The sequence below is a fragment of the Canis lupus genome, chromosome 10 (assembly GCF_011100685.1).
Source record: "Canis lupus familiaris isolate Mischka breed German Shepherd chromosome 10, alternate assembly UU_Cfam_GSD_1.0, whole genome shotgun sequence".
In the NCBI taxonomy this organism is placed as follows: domain Eukaryota; kingdom Metazoa; phylum Chordata; class Mammalia; order Carnivora; family Canidae; genus Canis; species Canis lupus.
In genome coordinates this window covers 11,806,052-11,829,752 of record NC_049231.1, presented here as the reverse complement: position 1 = coordinate 11,829,752, position 23,701 = coordinate 11,806,052, and the positions used below count along the sequence as shown (strand labels likewise).

At 38.3% G+C, this 23,701-nt stretch overlaps 1 protein-coding gene across 7 annotated transcripts in view; it reads right to left on the bottom strand.

The window, feature by feature from the left end:
• The window catches only part of FRS2 (fibroblast growth factor receptor substrate 2), a 110,550-nt gene extending 86,849 nt beyond the window's left edge, over positions 1–23,701 (bottom strand). For all 7 annotated transcript variants that reach the window (XM_038549982.1, XM_038549984.1, XM_038549985.1 and 4 more), the window contains exon 1: positions 23,553–23,701. The gene's annotated coding sequence lies outside the window, so the exon portion shown is untranslated. The remainder of the gene's footprint in view (positions 1–23,552) is intronic.

The following is a 23,701-nucleotide window of genomic DNA, read 5'->3' as shown; positions in this document are numbered from 1 at the left end:
CCTTTCCTTGATGTTTCAACAGCATCACATATACCTTTCTGAAACTCCCTAAGACTTCCAGGACATCATTGCTCTTTCCTGGTTCTCATCTGTCTGACCACTAGCTGCTCTGTTTCCACAGCAGATTCCACTTTCTCTACCGCAGCTCAGTGTTTCTGAAAGCATGAGATATATACTACGGTAGGTGGCATACACATAATAATGAATAATTTCATGGGAAAGTTATTAGCTTGTCAAGCAAGCCCTCAGGCCTTTAATTACAAAATCTTACTGTTTTATTTTTTTCATTTCATTTGTTCTATTGAGTTAAACTCAGAGGATTTAACACCCAATGGTACCCTAGCTAAAATTTAATACCATTATCTTTGGTGTCATCACTCTCATTTTTCCACTGCCAACTGTTTAAAGCAAGCTACATTTGTTTGCCATTTTTATTTATTTATTTTTTTGTTTGTTTGTTTTGTTTGCCATTTTTAGTACCGATATGTTTCCCTTTAAAATAAATTTCAGTAAAAGAGTCACTTAAAGAACAACAGTAAGGAAATAATTGCATTTTGGAGTGCTCCTCAAAAAACGGACGTCAGAAACACTGTTCCGACCAGAACTGTGGCTATTTTCTAAACTCAGTTCTTTCTCCACATTTTGTCACTGCGATCACCTCAAACATTCAACTAAGCTCCAGATTTCAGTTTAAGATATGCCAGCACATTGATTCAATATCTGCAAATAAAACCCATTCTCTTCTGGATCACTCTATCACTACCAACACCACTTCCAACTTCACCATCAAAAGCTAACCAAATTCCCCTTTACCTCTATTCACACGATCTCAAAATCGAGGCATTCTCTTTGTCTATTCACTGAATTCCAGCAGTTATGAATTCATTCATTCTAACACCTATTGGGCTCCTTTGCCCTTCATATTTATATGAATAAAATTATGTCATCTTAGAAAGCCATTTTCTTTAAAAACTTCATAATCTATGAGAAGAGAATCTGACCTTGTGGACTCTTTCTCCAAAATTTGGGGTGAGGGTGCATGCAGGACATAAGAAGAAACAGAACTAAAAAGGAATGCCTGAGAATATTTGAGAATATACCTGAGAAAAGTGGTTCTATTTCTAAATGATAGAAATAAAAATAGGTACCATCTTCTTCACATTTTTCTGCATTTTATACATTTACTGTATTTTTATAATCTTCTTGATTATAAATATATTCTACAAAATATTCCCATCGAGCTTCATTTCTCCATTCCTATTCAAGCAATCCTAGTTCAGACTCTCAATATGTCCTCTTGCCAGACTCTAAACTGACCTTTGTGAAGGTTGCTGCCCAATATATTATATATATAGTTGTGAGAATAATATTCCTTAAAAGTTACCTTTACTAAATCACTCTTCTATTCAACAGCCTTTAATGGTGGCTCTCTATTGTCTATAATATTAAGAATTTCTACTCCCCTAGCTTTTCAGGAACTACTATAAACTAGCCCCAACTCTACCAATATAAAAGAGAAAAACAGGGATCCCTGGGTGGCACAGTGGTTTGGCGCCTGCCTTTGGCCCAGGGCGCGATCCTGGAGACCCGGGATCGAATCCCACGTCGGGCTCCCAGTGCATGGAGCCTGCTTCTCCCTCTGCCTGTGTCTCTGCCTCTCTCTCTCTCTCTCTCTCTCTCTCTGTGACTATCATAAATAAATAAAAAATTTAAAAAAAAAAAGAGAAAAACATTACTATCACAAGTCAAATATGAATGCTTTATCAGAAAGTTAAATATAAGTTAAAACTATTTAAGACTCCAAATCTGATGCTATTAATAATTTTGTGGGTGCTATTTCTCAATATTCCTAAAATTCAGGTCTAATATATACTCAATTTTTGAAAGATTCCATTCTAGAGAACTACACCAACAACCCAGATTGAGTTTAGCATGCAAACTACAGTCCAGTTAATCAAAAGGTATCCATACAACAAAAATATATTTTAGCAGAGATATGAGAAAATAATTAATGGAATTTCTAATGGTATAAAATCAACACTAGCAGGAAAGTGCTAGACCACAAAGTAAATTAAGCTGAATATATACAATGTTTAGTTTTTGCTCTAGGTAGGTCTTCATTAATTTGAAGCAATTGGTATCTTTGTTTTACAACATATCACCTCAAAGTTCTAAACTCTGTAATATTTAGAAGGTATATACTTAGTGCTTTTTTTTTAATTTTTATTTATTTATGATAGTCACATACATAGGGAAACAAGGATGCAAAAACCTCCTCTCACACTGTGCTTCAGCTCCCAAGGAACATGCCTAGGGGCTTTAGTTCTAGTATCATTACCAGAGAATACTGAATCAAAATCTAGAAGCCACAGGCAGGTGTGGGAGAACTTTCTCAGAAGTGAGAGTTAAATGCAGGTAAGCATTTTGAAAATCCTGAGATTGAATGAATCCTTAAATTTTCTGCGTTAGGTGCCTCCTCGCTTTACCCTAGTATTGGCCCAGGCTGCTAAACATCCCTCAATGCACAAGACAGTCCTTCACAACAAAGAACCACTGCCCTAAATGTCAACAGTGCTAGAGTTAAGAAATCCTGGTATAAAAAAGAAAGGGGAAAAAAAGAGGAAAGAAAGAAATTCTGCTAAAAATGAAAGAATGCTGTTAGAATCCCAACTCTACAACTTACTAGCTAAGTGGCCTCAGTAAATTATACAACCTCTATAAGACAGTTTCCTCGTGTTTAAAATGGGTATCATGCTTGTGCCAAAGGATTTAGGGAGATAAACTGACACAGAGCCCTTTAGACACCTAAAAATGTTAGCTTCTATTCTTTAGAAAGAGTATAAAAACTTGTATCAGAGGTAGAGCTGTGGCCCTCTCGAATATAATTTCAAAATATGAATGCAAGGTACTATAATTATTTTTTGAATCTCCTATCAAAGTCTAAGCAACTTGAAGGCAGAGTCCTTACCTTTGTATCCTCAGCCTCTAGAACAAAGTAAGCTTTGGGTAAGTATCTATTAAGTGGCCAAGCAGGCAAGTAAGTTCTAAGTGTCTACCCCACAAGAAGGCATTCATTGCATTGCATTGTGGGAACGGCCAAAGAATATACAAAAACATAATTCTTGTACTGGAGAAATTTAAAAATAGTACGAGATGCCTAACAAAACAAAATACACATAGATTTAACACAGAATAAGTACTCAAAAAAAGCTCAGGGATTGATAGGCAAAATTTGCATAAATACTGAGCCACAAATGAATACTAATGGCATGCACACAAAAGTTAGAATTAAATAGATTTAATCAGGGAAAGGCCCAGCTTTAATTAGTATAATCCTTCAGAGTACCTGTAGCTAATATCTTCCAAAGGCAATGAAACAGTAAAGAACAAACATCAAAATGACAAGTGCTATCATTTGTCATTTTAGCAATACTCAGCTAAATTTCATAACTCATATGATGGTAGCATATTTTAACATATTCAAAGGCCACTTTAAGCAATTTTTAAAACCACATTAGATTTTAATGGAAGCTTATCAAATTCCTAACATCCACAATCCATCTTAATTATCTTAAATGGTCTGAGACAGAGTGAGACCAAAAGGGCTGATGCCCAAATGTCTGACTACTTTGCTGAAAAGGCTGAACTCCAGCATACCCAAAGTGTGTTAGAAGCAACTTTTAAAATGCACAAATGTAACAATTATTTTTAAACCAACAATTTTAGAAAAATAGCAGTTCCTATCTAAAGCTTATATAAATATAAGACACTGGGTTTGCAAATGTCAGCAGAGTTTTAAGATCCCTTTCTAAAGTAATAGTCTCCTGTTTTGCTTGGTATCTTAATTTGCCTTTAGTTTCAAAACTAAGCTTGCCAACACTATTCCTCTCAAACCTCAGGAATTCCATTACTAGTTTTAAGCTAAATTAAAGGAAAATAGACGCATTCAACCCATGGCAGAAGTATGCACAAAGTGTTTGTTGATGCTCATAAATAGACTGAGAAATTTAGACATGTCTGAAGGACAACGGTTGTATAGTCAACTCTGTTTTGCTCCACCATGGAACCAAATAGAGAATTATTGCTACCACTTCAAGTGAGACCAGCTCAGATACCTTTAAACTAACTGGGATACAATAGAACATTCTCTTAAGTCAGAGCCTTTGTGTGTCTTCTCTTCAGGGAGGAATGGTTAGAGTACCCTTTAAAAAAATCCACAAGAAGCCAAGATGTCAATGTCCTCTCTCCCTGAAAACGCTTAAAATGCCCTCAACACTGCTTACCCACTTGCCTCCAAAAAAAAAAAAAAAAAAAAAAGCTTTAACAATAACAAAAAAAGAGCTATAAATTATTTATAGATGAGCATTTGTCTTGGTCTTATCACTAGAAATTCGTCCTATCCACTTCCCTATCCTCAGACTCTATAAACCTTCTGACACCTACAGACATTTTTACTCTTCATCCCTCTCCATCACCTCCAACAAGCCTTAATTCATCTCAACTCATCTGACTCCCAGGTATCAGGATCTCCTGAATGGGACTAATAAAAGAGGCAAGTTACTAAGAAGGTAAAGGAAAGAAAATCCTATCCGTCTCACTTCCCTGCTCCCTCCCTTACCCTGCACCGCCAGGTAGCAACAAAAGGAAGGAATAAACCACCTTATATTCATTCCATTGCTGTTTCTCATTCTTTTACAGCCAACTCATTCATTGTCCTCTCCAGGCATTCAGCTCCTCAGGCATCACCCTCTCTAACCCCCTACTCTCCAGCCCCAGGTAACAGAAATCACAGCCCAGCTCCCTAAGGTAGGGATGCAGTAGGATGGATGAATTTCCACCAGTGTTATAAAGGGTGTTTTGAACATTGTGATATAAGGGGTTACATCATTTTTTCATGGCTTGACCTAGTAACCTAAACACCATTTTTATATGACTAACTAGAAAAATAGGCTCCTAATTCCAAATTCCTTTTTTTCAACTCATTTCTCCTACAGCCAGCCCCTTGTCAGAACCCTTTTTAAACAACACATTTACAAGATAGAGGCTACCTACATACATAACAGAGAAAAATTAAAATGACTACTAGTAATTAAAACAATACATTTGGATAAAGTAAACAAGCGAATGTCTTGTGCAGTATCTTCGAGCAATCCATCTGCATCCCTCTTATTATAAAAATAAGGAAAATAAATCTAGTTACAAACAACATACAACAAATTGGTGATCATACTTTTCAAGACACTGCCTTATAAAACTAATATTCTAACTTTAGAGATGAATACAACAAGAACAATTTGTCACTACATATCAAAAATTTTAATGCATATATATATACACACACACACATATATATAGTATTGGCAAAGAAATTTCACTGCTAAAATTTAAAGTACTAATATATTTGCACAAGAGTGAAATATACATACAATACTCACTACCACATTATTTATAAAAGAAAAGATAGGAAACAAGCTTCACATAAACCAAAGGGAATTTATAGTATATCTAATACTGTGGATACGACACAGCTAATAAAAATAGTGGATATGGTTGTCAATGTAGAAAACCTGCTACAAAAACAACGGTCTCAAGAAGGGGACCTATTAGAGAGGTAGAAGACTTGCTTTTCACAAGAAATCCTTTTGTACCTTTACATTTTGGACCATGTACTCATATTGCCCGTGTTGTTAAACATGAATAAAGGACACCTGGGTGGCTCAGCTGACTGTGTCTCAGCTCAGGTCAGACCGCAGAGTCCTGAGATGGAGACGTGTGACAAGGACGAAGTCCATCTGAGAGTCTCTCACTCCCCCTCTGCCCCTCCCCTGCACCCTCATGCGCACACGTGCTTGCTTGCACTCACTCACTCTCAAACAAATAAGTAAATCTTTTTTAAAAAAATAAGTTAAAAGTTTGCTAAGGAATCTAGACCATTCTCCCCGACCTCTGATGCATGAGTAGCTCTACTTCCTCATCTGCAGGCAACGTCCACTAGGACCGAGAATCTAGGCCCATGGAGCTTGCCCAATAACCAAAGCACCAGAGCAGAGGGTTTCCCATTTCCTCCCTAGTGAGCACATGTACAGCTTCAGCAACTCTGCATCAGTCAAAACAAAGTATAATAGATGAAGAAATAGGTGAAGAATTTATCTTACACAAAGCAACCTTGATTACAGAAATAAAACTGGATGCCATATAATTTTGTCAGCACTCTGAAACCGTGCTTTACCAAAAGAACAAAAAACTATCTGGCTGGAATTCCTAGGGTCTAGATCTCAAATGGCTACATGCACCAAAAGTATCAGTAAAGAATCTAAGTGCCAAAACCACTGAATCCAAAAAGGCAGTTAAAAAAAACAGGGGGAAGGGTAAGGACAAAGTCATGGGCAATAAGTTTCAAATGGCAAAATAACAAACTTTTAAGATACAATTTTCTTTTTATCTCTCTTTTTATTTTATTTTATTTATTTATTCATGAGAGATGCAGAGAGACAGGCAGAGACACAGGCAGAAGGAGAAGCAGGCTCCCTGCAGGGAGCTCGACATGGGACTCGATCCTGGGAATCCAGGATCAGGCCCTGAGCCAAAGGCACAGGCTCAACTGCTGAGCCACCCAGCGGTTTTCTCTCTTAAATGCCAAGTAACATTGAACACAGTATAGTCCCTTGGTAATTAAAAGAAACAGTTCAAACTCTAAAGCTAATTTTTAAACATTGCTACTTAACAGGATTTTTGGTTTTGCTACTAGATGAAAAGAACAAATAATACAACAGCTGCTAATACTAATCTGATGCCCTCTTCCTCCTCTGCTTCAAAAGTTTATTACAATATGACTGTTCAATTATAAGACCAGAAAACTAGAAAAAATAATCTTGAAGGGAGGTAAAGTAAATAACATGGTAATATTTAGGCAGAGGATCAAATTTATTTTTTATAAAATAAAAAAATCCTTGTATTGGGTCTCTTGTTAACACTGACTTGCATCTACGCACACAGCTATACTGCTATGTACCATTCTAAATTTACAGACTTGATGATCTGTTTATTTTTTTTTGATGATCTGTTTAAAACAAAACAAAACAAAAAATCTAACTAAATAGCACAAAGGTTTGTCATAACCAATTAGTCTAACAAGGTCTAGAATACATCTAGTAAATGAAAGATGCTAGCTGGCATATCAAAGAATCCATACATTCCTTTGCCAGATTCAAATATTCTGACTAACGCAAACAACAAACTCATGAAATAAGGATATACTTAAGAAAACAGGAGGTAAAATGTGCCTCAGCACTATTATGTGGAGTTTACATATCTTGACATTTACAAAGAGAAAGGACAAGAATGTTATCAACTGACAGTTTTCATTTTTATTCTATATTTATTACTAAACTGTTCATTATGGTTCTAGAGTGTCTGAGGGGCTTGACATACTCAATTAAAGAGTACTGCTGCAAAAAAAAGTGCCGCTAATCAAACTATTGATTATAATCATATCAAAGTCAGGGATTAACAACTACACAAATGAATATTTAAATCCATATCAATGGTTCCAATTCTGAGTCAAGTACCACCTAAGGTAAAACAGTTCTTTAAGCTATTTTCAACATTTAAAAATAGCCTAATAGTCTCATACACTATCTGAAATACAGCTTTCTATGCTAACTAAAATAATCAAATTTCTTTTCGAAGGGCTGGAATTAAAACTCAATGTGGTAACACCAATTATCTCATAGTGATCAGAAGCCCTGGTCATAGTGATAAAAATAGAAAACCCAATGATTTACTATGTAATACATTTACTTTATTTTGTGGCAGAATTTTTTTGGATTCTAGCATCTGAAAAGTCATGGAAATGAGAGTATTTTAGGGTGGCTTTAAAAAAAAACTGTTCTAGAAAAGCAAAATGCAAACTAAAAACACCAGACTCTAAATATTGACAATACATTTATCAGGAAAAGGTTTACGCATTCTGGGTGAGCACAGAAAGACATCTATGCATTACAAGAAAATATCTTTTTCTTTAAATCCTAATGCCCCAATCGATGCTTCATGAAATAACAAGTAGTGACATGGATAAAGATGACTGGTCAGATCCCAAACTATGAAGGAAATTTAATAGGAGGAAGAGCAAAGTTTATGTCTAAGTTCTTCACGCCATTTTCCCCCATTAAGTCTTTTATTTCACAATTTCCTCAGGAGTTACAAGACTGCAAGATTTTAGCCATATTTCTCACGTATGCACATCCAACATAAATTAAAACAAAGGACTATAAGCCTAGTTTTCACCTGGGAATGCACTCTTCCTTTTTTTTTTTTTTTAAAGATTTTTATTTATTCAACTATGAGAGACAGACAGAGAGAGAGAGAGAGAGAGAGAGAGAGAGAGGCAGAGACACAGGCAGAGGGAGAAGCAGGCTCCATGCAGGGAGCCCGACGTGGGACTCGATCCCTGGTCTCCAGATCACGCCCTGAGCCGAAAGTAGGCACTAAACCGCTGAGCCACCCAGGCTGCCCCGCCCCCCCGCCTTTTTTATTTTTTACAGAGTTAGGACAAAAGAAATATTAAATGCAAAATGCTCCTAGGACCTGAGATGCGAAAGAACAACAAAAACACTACCTCCAAGCCTGAAGACCATTCATTCAAGAGTACTCACTGAGCTGGCTAAATGAGATGATCTGAAAGGCAGTAGGTATGAGGACATGCAATATTTGAATCTATATAGATGCCACATAGAAATCCCAGACGCTATCATTTATTACCTGTCTGACCTCAGAAATGTTACTCAATTCTCTGAAGCCTCAGCTTTCTCATCTCAAAGATGGAAATAAGAGTAATAATTCAGTAGAAACTCTTTTAATAGGCCTCTACTTTACCATAACTTACAGAAATAAAGCTCTCCAATCCCTCCATAAATCACTCCTTGATGCCCACCACAGGCTGACCGCTTGCACCTGGTAGTCTTCTAAGTAGACCACTTTCTTAATACATCCCCACCCTTCTGCTCTCACCAAATGAGCTGGATGCTTAACAAGAGCCAGCTGTTTCTGACAGATGATGAGTGTGAAAGGGGTTGTTTTCTCTGAAAATTATGTTGAAAAGTTCAGAAAGATTCAAAGGCTAATTATTCTTTAAAAAGTTATTATGGAATTAGGCATATGTAAAACAGCCTTAAAAGAATAAGGAAAAAAAGCATAAAACTGTAGAAAGATTTTTTAAAACACACTGAAAATGTCTTAAATTCTCCCTTCTATAGGAAAGGGATGCTGTTATGATATCCAACAGATTAGGGGTATGGGTTATGCTAAAAAGACCATCCAGATTTTTTTTTGAGATTTATTTATTTATTTTAGAGAAAATGAACAAGTGGGGAGGAGGAGAGAGAAAGGGAAGAACCCAAGCAGACTCCACACGGAGCGCAAAGCACAACTTGGGGCTCAATGTCAAGACCCCGAGATCACGACCTGAACCAAAACCAATAGTCAGACATTTAACAAACTATGCCACTCAGGCACCCCCAGACAATCCAGATTTCTTTTTTTTTTTTTCTTTTAAGATTTTATTTATTTATTCATGAGAGAGACAGAGAGAGAGGCAGAGACACAGGCAGAGGGAGAAGCAGGCTCCTTGCAAGGGAGCCCGACCCGGCACTCGATCCCAGGACCCCAGGATCACACCCTGGGCCAAAAAGGCATGCGCCAAACCGCTGAACCACCCAGGCGTCCCCACAATCCAGATTTCTAATCAAAGGACCCATCCACAAAGAAAAATACTGACGCTGTAGAGGGAAAGAAATGGTGAAGGAATGTAGTGTATATCCAAATTACTACTACAAATAATGTATCATTTTTTGGTGATTCCTGCTAGCCAACTTTCTCAATTATCTACTCCCCATCATATATAAGATCTTCATATCTAGATACCCCAAAAATTTATGGGAAAATTGTAAAGACTAAATAAAGTACTTGCACAGTGCCTGGCACTTAGTAACATTCAACTAAAAATTTGTTTTACATTAAGGGTTTTTTACTACCTTGATGGTCTACTGCTCTAAGAATATAATGCTGCTGTCTTCTAAAACATACAGAAAAGTAAAAAGTATACAATTTCCTTATATTCTGTTATTTTTTTTTTGTATCCCCATACATTATCAGCCATATAACCTCTGTGATGGCAATGAAAGCCCCAAGAGACTGTACAGAGTCTCCAGGATTAGGCTTAACCATAAGGAGAACATCACAGGAAAGTCAGCACAACCCTGCCTTAAAGCTGACAACACGGGAAAAATGAATGATGTGCTGGTACAGCACCAATGGGGGAAGCAGCCACTCTCTGATGAGGGGACAGACGGGAAAGATCCAGGATCCAGACTGACCACAGTAACTAAGAGATGATGGTGGAGACCAGAGAGAAGTAATGCAGAAACTGGCAATCATTTGGCAGGTAACAAACCTGCCAACTAAGGAGGTTACAGTTAAGGTAAAGAGAAGGATCTGGTGATTCAACCTCTTGCTCAAAACTGTTGAACACTAACAGATAATAAAATGCTTTTCTAAATTACTTAAATGCAAAAATCACATTTTTAAAAGCTCATGTCATTCTGACATTACAATCAATTTTCCTCTTCAAGGAAAAAAAAATGTTACATAAAGAAATGCACTCTAAAATTAGAACAATGAAGTACCTTTTTCACCTTATTACGTTGGGGGGGGGGGGGGCAGGGAAGTAACACTAATACCCAATCTAAGAAGGATACAGTGAAACAGTACGAGCAATACTATCCTCTTGAGAAGCAATTTGACCAAATGTTTCAAGACTAATAAACCTTCATATCCTTTGGCTCAATATCACACATCTGGGAATCTGCCCTAAGGAAATAACTAAAAGTATGAAGAAATCTATATGCTCAAAGGTGTTTTCTGCAACATTTCTTATAAGAGTGAAAATTAAGTATGATGGCAACAGAAAATATTTAATACAACACTAAGTTTAAAAAAAGCAAACAAAATTGAGCATATACTAAAAATATGATATAAAACATCATACGAAAAAGGCTGTAAAAAACTTCAAAATGATGACTATTAGAGTGGTGACTTCAAAATATGCTTTTTCCATTGTCTAACATTTCTGAAATCTTATTTTACTTTTGAATTAAAACAAATTAGGAGCGCCTGGGTGGCTCAGTTGATTAAGTGTCTGCCTTAGGCTCGGGTCTGATCTCAGGGGCCTGGGATGGAGCACTGCGTCAGGCTCCCTGCTTGGCGGGGGTCTACTTCTCCTGTCCCCTCCGTGCTTGCTCTCTCTCTCTCTCAAGTAAATTAGATAAAATCTTTTTTTTAATAGATAAAATCTTTAAAACAAATTTTTTTAAACAAATTATATTTTTAAAGTATGTATCTCAAAAGATTACATACTGTATTATTTCATTCACACAATATTCTCATAATGGCAAAACTAGTTGGGTGGGGTTGTGAATATATAGAGATAACACTAGGGAGTTCTGTGGTGATGCAACGGTTCTTGATTATGGTAGTCATACAAAACTATGCAGAACTATACACATACACAGAGAAATGCAGGTTTTAAAAAATAGTGAGATCTGTCTATGGTGTGTAGTCTAGTTAACAGTAACATACCAATATCAACTTCCTGGTTTTCATTTTGTGTGACAACTATATAACACTTGGGGAAACTGAGCAAAGAATATATAGGACACTTGTTATTTTTGCAACTTCCTATGAGTCTGTCCCTCAAAATAAAATTTTTTTAAAAATACACGTGCTTGCATATGTATTATGCTTTTTTTTTTTTTTGAGGTCGTGGGAGATAAAGCAATGTAAAATGAGCCATGAAATATAGAACTTCCAAGACACTACTACATACTGTTCACAAAACCACATATGGGGCAAATAGCAGTCTTTAGATTGAACCATAACTTATTTAGGTCAGCCTTTAATAAAAGGCTTTAATAAAAGACTTCAATTTAAATGAAAATATCAGTCAATTTTCAGAATATGCTTAACTGAATATTTCTGAATCTCAAACCCTATACTTACATATTCCATTAAGCAACAGCCCTCAGAATTCTCTCTTGCCAGAAAAGTTTCAATACATAATAAAGATTTTCTTACATATATTCAACTTAAATATATAAATGGCGAATACAGACAAAGGATATAATAGTTCATGACCTCTAGTTTGTGCTACATGACGGCAACTACATCCATCCTAATTCTCCATTTTAACCTCAATGCCTAGCATGGTTCTTGATACCTACCAGGCTCCCAAGAACTATTTACTGACTCAGTGATTCAGTGAGTGAATTCATGTTCTAGCCAAGATTCAATACCCAAGTCCCTCTAGCTTTAACCAAGAATGGGAGATAGAAGGTTAGAGGTAAGAGATAAAAGGCATGAATCTGGATAGGGCCCAGCTTCCATCAATTCACCAGGTCAAAAGATTCCATTAACCAACACTACTACCTCCCAGTTTATCAATACAAAAAATGACCTTAGGAAAACCTCGAATCATTTCCTCTGATCACCTAAGTCTTAAAGACTTGTGTAATAATGAGAAAAAGAATTGAATTAGTATCAGAAAATCCACCTCATTAATCTTCATCATCTAATGTTCTCAAGGAAACCAAATTGTCTTTGCTATATGTGAATACATCCAATTTTTGATCTGAAAAATCTTAACTAGGGTTATGCAAGCATCAAAAACTCCTCCACACAAGCCCTAAGCTCTCGGTGATTACAAATACATAATTATACATTTTATATAGTATATGTATAGTATATGTAAACATAAAATACATAAATAACACAATTACAGTAGAACTACTACCTTATAAGACAGTTGTCAGACAGCAACTCACGTCTATGTGTCTATGTTATTCATTCAAAAGTCCAAGATACTGACAGTGTAACAATGAACAAGACACAGACCATGCTTAAGAGGCAAATATAGCTAGTAAAAGGAACCTTAAGAAAACCAGAGTTTGGGATCCCTGGGTGGTGCAGCGGTTTAGCGCCTGCCTTTGGCCCAGGGCGCGATCCTGGAGACCCGGGATTGAATCCCACATCAGGCTCCCAGTGCATGGAGCCTGCTTCTCCCTCTGCCTATGCCTCTGCCTCTCTCTCTCTCTGTGTGACTATCATAAATAAATAAAAATTAAAAAAAAAATTTAAAAAAAAAAAGAAAACCAGAGTTTGAATTCCAATGCTTATTACTTATTAGCTATGTCTCTGAGTCTTTGTTTCCAGAACTACAAAATAAAATCATAATATATAAAAATGCTTGACAAACTAGAAAACCCTATACAAATGTAAGGTATATTACTGTACTTAGTTTTTCATCAAGAAAAAAAGAGGGCAGCCCAGGTGGCTCAGTGGTTTAGCACCGCCTTCAGCCCAGGGCCTGATCCTGGAGACCAGAGATCGAGTCCCACATTGGGCTCCCTGCAGGGAGCCTGCTTCTCCCTCTGCCTGTGTCTCTGCCCCCACCCCCTCTCTCTCTGGGTCTCTCATGAATAAAAATCTTAAAAAAATAAAAAATAAAAAGAAATCTTGTCATTTGCAACAACATGGATGCAACTAGAAGATGTGCTAAACGAAGTCCATCAGAGAAAGACAATTACCATATGATCTCCCTCATATGTAGAATTTAAGAAACAAAACAGAGGGGGATCCCTGGGTGGCGCAGCGGTTTGGCGCCTGCCTTTGGCCCAGGGTGCGATCCTGGAGACCCGGGATCGAATCCCACGTTGGGCTCCCGGTGCATGGAGCCTGCTTCTCTCTCTGCCTATGTCTCTGCCTCTCTCTCTATCTCTCTCTCTCTATCATAAATAAATAAAAATTAAAAAAAAAAAAAGAAACAAAACAGAGGATCACAGGGGAAAAGAGGAAAAAATAAAACAAGACGATATCAAAGAGGGAGACAAACCATAAGAGACTCAGTCACAGGAAAATAAATGAGGGGAGGGTGGTGAAGGGATGGGGTAACTGGTAATGGACATTAAGGAGAGCACATTGATGTAATGTGCACTGGGTATTACACAAGACTGATGAATCACTAACCTTACCTCTGAAACCAGTAATACATTATATGTTAATTAACTGAATTTAATTTTTTTTAAATGAAGGGAAAAAACACTGAAAAATTAACATAGCAAAACAAACAGCAGAATCATATCTGCAAAGACTTCAGATATTAGGATTATCAGAGACAAAGTATAAAATAAATATATTTAATACGTTTTTAAGAAATAAAAGATAGCTTAAGAACATGACAAGAAAAAGTTAAGACCACCAAAAAATAATAAGGATAAAGCAGACTTAAAAAGGAACTACATAAAACTCCTAACAATGAAAACAGTAAATAAATTTTTTTAAAATTCAATCAACATGCTACAACATGGATGAACCCTGTGTCTGGCAAATGGAATAAGCCAGACACAGAAGGACAAATATTATATGATCCACTTATATGAGGTACCTAGAATAGTCAAATTCATTAAAAAAGAAAGCAAAATAGTTCTTGCCAGGGGCTAGGTGGAAGGGGCAATAGGAAATTATTGTTTAATGGGCACAGATCTCAGTTTGCAATGATAAAAAAGTTCTGGGGATGGACAGTGGTGACAGTGAATGTACTTAACATCTCTGAACTGAACACTTTAAAATAGTTTCAAGTGGTAAATTCTACTTATGTATATTTTACTATAAAAATGAATGTAACAGGGATCCCTGGGTGGTTCAGCGATATGGCACCTGCCTTTGGCCCAGGGCACAATCCTGGAGTCCCAGGATCGGGTCCCACATTGGGCTCCTGGCATGGAGCCTGCTTCTCCTCTGCCTGTGTCTCTGCCTGCCTCTGTCTCTGTCTCTGTCTCTGTCTCTCATGAATAAATAAAATCATTTAAAAAATGAATATAACAGTTAAAACAAAGTGAAAAAAACTTTTTAATTCAATAACCTAGTTGAACATAGCTGAAGCAAGAATTAGCTAACTGGAAGAAAAGATCTATCTAACTATCCAGAACACAACACAGAAAGATAAAGAAATGGCAACAATGAAAGGCAGGTTAAGAGGCATGGTGGGTAGAGTAAGAAGACCTACCTCAAATACAAGTTCCAGATAAAATACATGGAAGATAAAATTTGAGGAGAAAATGGCCAAAAGTCCCCCAAAACTGTTAAAAGACACCAATTGTCAGATTCCATGGCCTAGTGAATTCCAAGCATGATAAATAAAAAGAAATCAATTTCTAGACATATCAAAATCAAAGTATGGAAATCAGATTCTAAATATTCTAAATATAGTCATCATAAAAGAATGACAATTAGATGGATCACAGATTTTTCAGCAGCAATAAAAGGCAGAAGAGAATGGGATAAAATCTACAATGAGCAAAGAAAAAAATAACAAAGAATGTATACTCAGAAAAGCCCATCTTGGGAATGGGATTTAGATAAAAATATTTTCAAACAGATGAAAAGTTTTCCAACAACAGACCCTCACTGAAGAAACTTGTATAGGATATATTTCAGGCAAAGAAAAAATTATCTTAGATCCCAAACAAGAGGTCCAAGATGCAAATGAAAATGTTGAGCAAAGACACTTGTAAATGTAGAAGCAAATTAAAGCAACAATGTTTAAAACATAATAATATCTAATTTGTTGGGAGTCAGGAAAAACTAAAATAAAGGAAAACTACATAAAACTACATTAACTTCCAAACTGGAAGAGAGAGGGAAATGAAATTTTCTTTAATTCATGAAAATTAAAAGGAAAAGGGAATGATTAACACAAAATTTAGATGGTGGTTTCTTAGGAAGCGTGTCCAGTGTCCAAGAACACAAGTGGTAAGGAGTATAAAGGGACTTCAAAGATACTGGCAATGTTCAATTTTTCAAGCCAGTTAGTGGTAGTTCATTTTATAATTATTTAAATTGTACATTCAGGATACTGTACACTTTTGTAATAAAAATAAAATTTAAAAATCAATGCAGAAGAAAAAAATCAAGACTAGTGATCACTCTCTAAAAAACCTAGAACACTTCACAAACTTTGGTCTTAAAAATCGGAACAATGGGGGCACCTCGGTGGAGTGCTCAGTTAAACCTCTGACTCTTGGTTTTGGTTCAGGCTGTGATCTCAGGGTGGTGAGATCAAGCCTTGAGGGGTTCAACAGAGTGTGCAGTCTGCTTAGTTTCTCTCTCCCTCTCCTGCTCCTCCCCCCAGTTCATGCACACTCGCTCTGCTCTCTCTCAAGTAAGTAAATAAATCTTTTTAAAAAATTGAACACAGGGCACCTGGGTGGCTCAGTCAGTGAAGTGTCTGTCTTCAGCTCAGGTCATGATCCCAGGGCGGTGGGCTCAGCGCCATCAGGCTAGCTGCTGAGCAGGGAGCCTGCTTCTCCCTCTGTCGCTCCCCCTGCTTGTGCTCTCTGATGTGCTCTCTCACACACTCTCTCTCTCAAATAAATAAATAAATTCTTTAAAAAAATGGAAACAGTAAAAATACTATTTCATTAAGAAATATGTATCAAGGGCCTAATTTTGCCTATAACTAAGCTGAGCAGTGGTATGAAGGCTTCTAACCTCCCTTCTCCATGTCTTACCAGCCCTTGAGGGTAGCACTTCTTACACAGTAGTCACTAGCCTCAACTGGAGCTATTCACATTTAAATTAATTAAAATCAAATAAAATTTAAAATTTAGTTCCCCTGTATCACTAGACACATTTTATTTAAGTGCTTGGTAGCCATATAAGGGCAACTATATTGAATAGCACAGATACAGAACATTTCCATAATTAAGAAAGTTCAATTAGACACTGCTGCTGTATTTTTATATTTAAATATATTTTATATCAATATAGAAATATATTAATAATTCAATAATCTTAAATATAAATGAACATCTTAAAATTGATTAAATCTCTTTTTAAAGTCGTTTGATTTCTATGAAACTACAGCTCCATGGTAGTATTCAAAACAGTCTGTTTGTTAAAAGCATGTAAAAGTGTTAATAATTGTCCACCATCCTGTGTTCCACCAAAAACCATTAGAACACAGCTTTTTTTTTTAAATGAGCTAAAATTAAACAGTTAAGCACAGTGCCACTAGCCATATCATAGGGATATGAAAATCCATAGGATGAACATACTGCCCCTTCTTCAGGGCACCAATTTTGGTTGACAGTACTTTATAATACTGTTTACATCTACATAAAATAGCAAAACATGAAATTTGTGTGAATTTTTAAAAATAAAACCCTATAGGAGTCGTGAAATTTTCTAGTTGTAGCAGGACACTTTGGACTACCTCTCCAGACTCCTGAGCATACCATTCATTTCTGCCAATAGGAGTAATTTGAAGGAAAAATGTAAGCATTGTTAAAATAAATGAATTCTGTATGAGTCTTTTATTTACCAGAAATAATGGTATACAACGAAACTATAAAACAACAACATCCTTACTTTCTAATGCAGCAAACTTTCAGGTTCCTTTAAAATTAAAAGACAGAGGGCCTAACCTATATCAGCTTAATCTGAAATTTTGCTTTAGGCATTCTAACACATATTCAGTATTTCTATAACACTCCCAATTTTGAAAATTACCTAACCAAAAACACTAAAAGGAAACAAACGTTAAGCCTTAATTTAACAGTCATTTAGGCTAGGTATGCGCCTTAAATTTTCCGCACCCACCCCTCCAAAGCTAAGTGCACGGAGGGGAGTCAAAATGCTTCTCATCTAGTCAACTGAATGCAATTTCAATAGCGCTTATGCTAATAATTGGTTTGTGTCCCCATGAGGACTTCTGTGGCTCCACTTACATAACCCATTATGCAAAGTGCTGAACTATTCTTTCTCTAGAAAGCATTTTTGAATACTGATACTTGTACAAGGTTTACTTGCTATATTAAATTTAAAAAAAAAAAAAAAAAAAAAAAGCTTTTCTTGCTCTAGCTTCCCTGCAGAAGAGGTGAAAAGGAAAGCCAATTTCTACTACTTCACTATGTCAAAGGCTAGTTATTTATCTTGTTGGCTAATCAACAGAGTAATGACTTACATCAGCACCCCCAGGCAGCCCCCACAGTTCACCAGTTTCCTCCTGGGACTCTGGTTGAGAAATACAGACTTAAATAATTTGAAGCAACTTTGTCTGAACTGAAAATAATCTGAACTGCTCCTTAAAAGTCTTAAAGTAAAACCCGACAAGATTAAATTCAGTGGTCGTGAGAATCACAATACAGCCTCTATAGGGCAACAGAAGGGTTAGAATGTACCCCAAACCAGACTATATATGATATATTGAATAAGTAATCTCCCCCAATTCCCTGGTTCTGTTTAAGTCAAGATTTTCAGATCTCACAGAACGGTAATCTTAAAGACAAAACTGGGGGACCAGCAGAGTTGCCAACTTTTATTTTGCCAAGAACATTTAAAAAGAAAATAACAACCAATTGCTACCATCATGATCTCATAAAAGAATATGCTTCCGTCAAAAATGGTAAAAGATAATTTTAGGAAAAAATATTATCTTTTAAATTCAATAGATTTAGCTTTATGAAAAGCTAACCCATTCTCATTTCAGACAAGTGAAAACTCTGTCATGGGCTGACACCTCTCCATAGTCCAGCACTGGGGAACCACAGGTCTAAGCAGCTAACTCCCACTTGGAAAAAGAAAACAACGGGAGGACATGCCCAAACCAAATATTAACCTATTCAATAATGAGGAAATAGAGGCTTGGAGAGGTTTAGGGACTCTCCCAACATTGCAGACCAAGAATTTTGACACAGGTCTCTCTAATTCCAGAGTCAGAATTACTAACCATTATGCTAGGTTTCCTTTAATATTTTTTCAGTGGTATAAAGATCCATCCTAATCCAGTCACCTTCGTGACCAATGACAACCGAGGAATTTCCAAGACAGCTGGCTAGAGGTGTACTTCCCGGGCCATCACTCAGACCGAAGCTAAATGGAACTCCTGACCTTTGCCTCATTAATACCAGGCTCACTGCAACTAAGCCAACCAGCCCAGACAAAGCACACACAAAACCCCCTGCCTCCACGGAGACTGACGCAGGACTCTTAGGACATTCCCAAGTGCCTGTAATATAGTAAAAAACATATTCCTCAAAAACAAAAGGAATGTATTAACTCTCAAGAAGGAAATAAACACTTGCCTGGTAACTCAGTCTAAAAATAATAAACTTGCCCTCAAAAAGTTACAACTCTAAGCCTCATTCTGCAAACTAAAAAATCTTTTACACATTAATACACAGGTTCCCCACACTTAAATATCAAACAGAAAACTACATGAAATTCCTTAAGTCCATAGTACTTAGTTTCCAAATAAAAATATATAGCTTTATATATGTATCATTACACAACGGATGAAAGTATCTTATCATTCCCGCCCTCTAGGATAATCAGAATATTAAAGACAAAACTATCTGTGTTAATCAGAAATACTTATAAAAGAGAGTTGGAAGAAAAATATGCAATTGATTACGGTTTTCCATGAAAGGCACTATTAGCAGCCAGTAGGAATAGGAGGGACAAAAATTATATTTGAATATTCAAAGGCTTTTGTTATTGAAACCAAAATTGAAAGTCATAAATTTAAATAAATAGAATACCTACCAGGGATCTGCTTCCAAATCCTCACATATCACTTGCCAACAAACGCTCAAGAGAAACGACCAAACAGCTCTTAAGTAACTAGAGCCCAATACCCTGGAACAAGTAAGTCTGAAATAGTTCATCCTCCATGAAACCGTAGCATAATATTCTTGCTAGCAATGGCAAGAAAGTTTTATTTCCCCATTAGATTTTCAATGATCAGAGTCTTTGTACTCCATCTGAATCTGCAATGAGAGGGAGCAGAATACAGTACAGACTATCTTCTCCTTCTGTTTTAAGCAGATGCCATCAAAAATAAAGGTTCATTTTTTCCCCTTTCCTTGTAAAGTCCCTCTCGGCTCTTTCATCTCCTTACCCCGATTCAACTAGTACATCTATTTGTGTTATTCTCTACACCCATGTTTAATACATGCCTCACACTGACCTCTCTCATGAACTACAAACCCACATTTCCAAAAGCCTCTGGGCATTTCCAGGGTTTTGCAACTATATTAAAAAAAAAAAAACTCAATGTATTCAAAACTGATCTCATTATGCACCTCTTTGCCTATATTTCTAGTAATAGTACCACCATCACCATCATCCACACTTAAAATATAATTTTCATCTTCCAGTTTCTCTAAACCTTCCCCAACAATCCCTCCTCCACCCACCCCATCTCAATGCCACTGCCCTTGCCCAGTATGTATCTTGAAAGCTGGCTTTCTACAACAAATCATTTTGCACACTACACTATGAGACCTAGTAGCTTCTCAGTACCTCCTAAATGTTGAACCCCTAAATACAGCATTTAATATATTCCTTGGGCAGCCCCGGTGGCTCAGCGGTTAAGCGCCGCCTTCAGCCCAAGGCCTGATCCTGGGGACCTGGGATCGAGTCCCACATCAGGCTCCCTGCATGGAGCCTGCTTCTCCCTCTGCCTGTATCTCTGCCTCTCTCTCGCTCTCTCTGTCTCTCTCATGAATAAAATCTTTTTTTTTTTCAAATAAACAGAATCTTAAAATATATATATATATTCCTCAATCCAGCCCCAAAATAAAATTTCAAACCTCAACTCTTATTGCCAAAAATGAACCCTATATTCTAAGCAATCTGTCCATTAACTCTTCTGTGTATACAGTGAACTTTCCCACCTCCATGCCTGCACTTGCATCACTCCCTTTATTTGAAAAGTCTTCATCCACCTACTCCCGACCCCTAAATTCTTGTGTCAGAAAAGTCTCACCCTCTGCAATGTTAAACTCAGGCTACCAGTTTATTGAGAAGTAGCATGATGGAGTGGAAATGCACAGGCTTTGACACCAGGCAGACCTGGATTCAAACTGAGGCTCAGCTACCTAACATACTTAAGCATTGCCCTCATTATTTATTAAGATGCTTTTATGTCGTTGTGAAGCTTAGAAAATGTACGTAGTGTGACCAGCATGAAGCGTGATGCCAAGTGCTCAACAGCTTCAGAGTGCTCTTTTATCTCCACCACTTTCTACTTTTTAGCTGCTTACTCCAGTTAAAAATGAACCCATTTTCTTTTCATAGAACTCCAAACTTTAGGTCATCCCACTCACACAGTATTTACATACTTTTATGTAAATATCTTACATCTCAGGACTTCTAGATTTCAAATTCCTAAAGACCAAATGCTTCATCTTTGTATCCTATAATGCCTAACAGTACTTTTCATAAAACACACAACACCCACCTCTAATTAGAAAAAAAATTTTAATATGCCCAAGCAATACAATTCACCTCTTCATGATTTCTGACACACCTTAGAAAATTATTGCCAAAACATGAATTTTAATGGTTACGGCTGTATATTCATTCCTACGCGGTTGCCTAACAGAGCTTGATGCCTAACATAGCAAAAATTCAGTACTCATTGACTTCAATAATACAATAAAATTTACAATGCAAATATTCAACATCTATCGAATGGACCTGAACCTAATGAAATTTACAGAGCCTAAGGGCACCTGAAATTCCCCAACTGCCTTTTTCTGCTCTTACAATTCTTTAAATATTTCTCCTTCAAAACACCTATCATACTATCAAAAAACCTATCATACTATCCTACTTGCACTATGGATCCATGATCATATCTAACTTGACTCCTTTTGCAGGTTTTCTCAATTCCAATATTCCAACCGTAAGCTCTAAACAATCAAGCATTGCAAATGGCTAAGAATCCACAATGTCTAAATCTAATTTAACTTTTCCCCCCACCAGGGACTGTAAAAATCAACCACCCTTTGACCACAATCAATAAAGGAATAAAAGAAACAAGAATTTCTAAAAAGTCAGCCACCCTTTGCCTGCTGAAAAATCAACAACACTGAAATAACTTTTCTTTTGCACAGGAAGAGAGCTCACTGAACTCACCACTTCAGTCTATTTTTCCCTAATGCAGGATATTACCTCCCCTTTCAGCAGTGGGAGGAGAGAGAATGAGATAAGTACCTAAAAAAACTACAGTATACATCTTAATATAAGCACAAGGTGAGAAGCACAGGAAAAGGGTCACTGGCTTCACAATAAACGGTTTGTGTGCACTTTACATTGCAAAAAATAAAAATAAAAAAAAATGCAATGGTCATCTGCAGCCGGTCACAACCCTCAGTGAATGCATTTGCATTCTCTTGCCATCATCATTGAAAAATCACTATTAAATGCAGAAAAGCCTCGTTGCATACAAACCTCCCCCCTGCCCCCCCCCACACACAGTCTAGTAGCTAAGAACTAAGTCCACTAAAAAACACTACCTACCTACTGCATCGTTTTCTCCTCTAGGAAATTCTCAATTTATCCGAGGTAAAGCTCAAAATGCAGCTTAACACACACACACACACACACACACACACACACCACCTCTATCCACCTGTGACAACCTCTGCATTGCAGCACAACTGGAACCTCTAAGGAGCCACTGAGAAAAAAAAAAGAAAGAAAGAAAACAGTCTTTGAAAGTTAAGGAAAATGACAGGTCCAAAAATACGAAGGTATAGGGCAGCCCGGTGGCTCAGCGGGTGAGCACCTGCCTGCGGCCCAGGGCGTGACCCCGGGGACCAGGGATCCAGCCCCACGTCGGGCTCCCTGCGTGGAGCCTGCTGCTCCCACTGCCTGGGTCTCTGCCTCTGTGTGTGTGTGTGTGTGTCTCATGAATAAATAAATAAAATCTTAAAAAAATAATAAAAAGACATATATGAAGATATACAAACTTCAGGGAAGAGGGGGCACAGTGATTCTCCAACCTCCGGCCGTCAATTCGTGCAATAACCGCAAGCTGAAGCCGTCATCCCACTGTGACTCCGGGGTGGCCACAACAATCAGGAGCGCCGATTAGAGAACAGCTTCCCTTTCCCCCCCCTTTTTTTTCCTTTTTTCTTTCCTTTTTTTTTTTTTTAAGTGTGGGAGAAAATAAGGGAAGTTAAGTACTGATATCCCTCCGGCAAGCTGTCTTCCTCAACGCCTTGCAGCGGCCGCCCGAGCAGGCTCTCCGGGGAGCGGGGAGCGGGGAGCGGGGCAGGCGCGCTGCGGGCCCCGCACACCCGGTGCCCCCGGGGCGCCGTCCCGAGGCGCTCCCCCGGCGCGTGTGGACGAGCAGCGCCGCGGAGGACCCCCGGCTGCCGCCCCCGAGGGCACCAACGTCGGGACCTGCAGCCCGAGGCCGAGCCCAGGGCCGGCGGCGGAGAGCGCGCCCGGGAGGCGGCGCCGAGACCCGGGGCGCCGAGGCCCGGCCCGGCCCCGCTCTCAGGTCCCGGGACCCCGCGCCCCGGCCCCGCCCCGCCCGCCCCCCGCACTCGCCCGGGGCGCCGGCGGCCGACGAGCCCCCTCCCCGGAGCCCGACAGCCCAGCCCCGCCGCGCCCCGCCGCCGTCCCGGGGCGCCCCCCCGGCCACTCACCGCCGGCCCGGGCGCTGGCAGGAGGCGGGAGCGGGTGGGCGGCCGCGGACCCCGGGCTCCAGCCCCTGCTCGGAGCCGACCGAGGCTCGGCAGCTGTGCCTGCAAGGCCTCTCTCCGGCCCGAGCCTGGGAGAAGCACTTCCGGGGAAG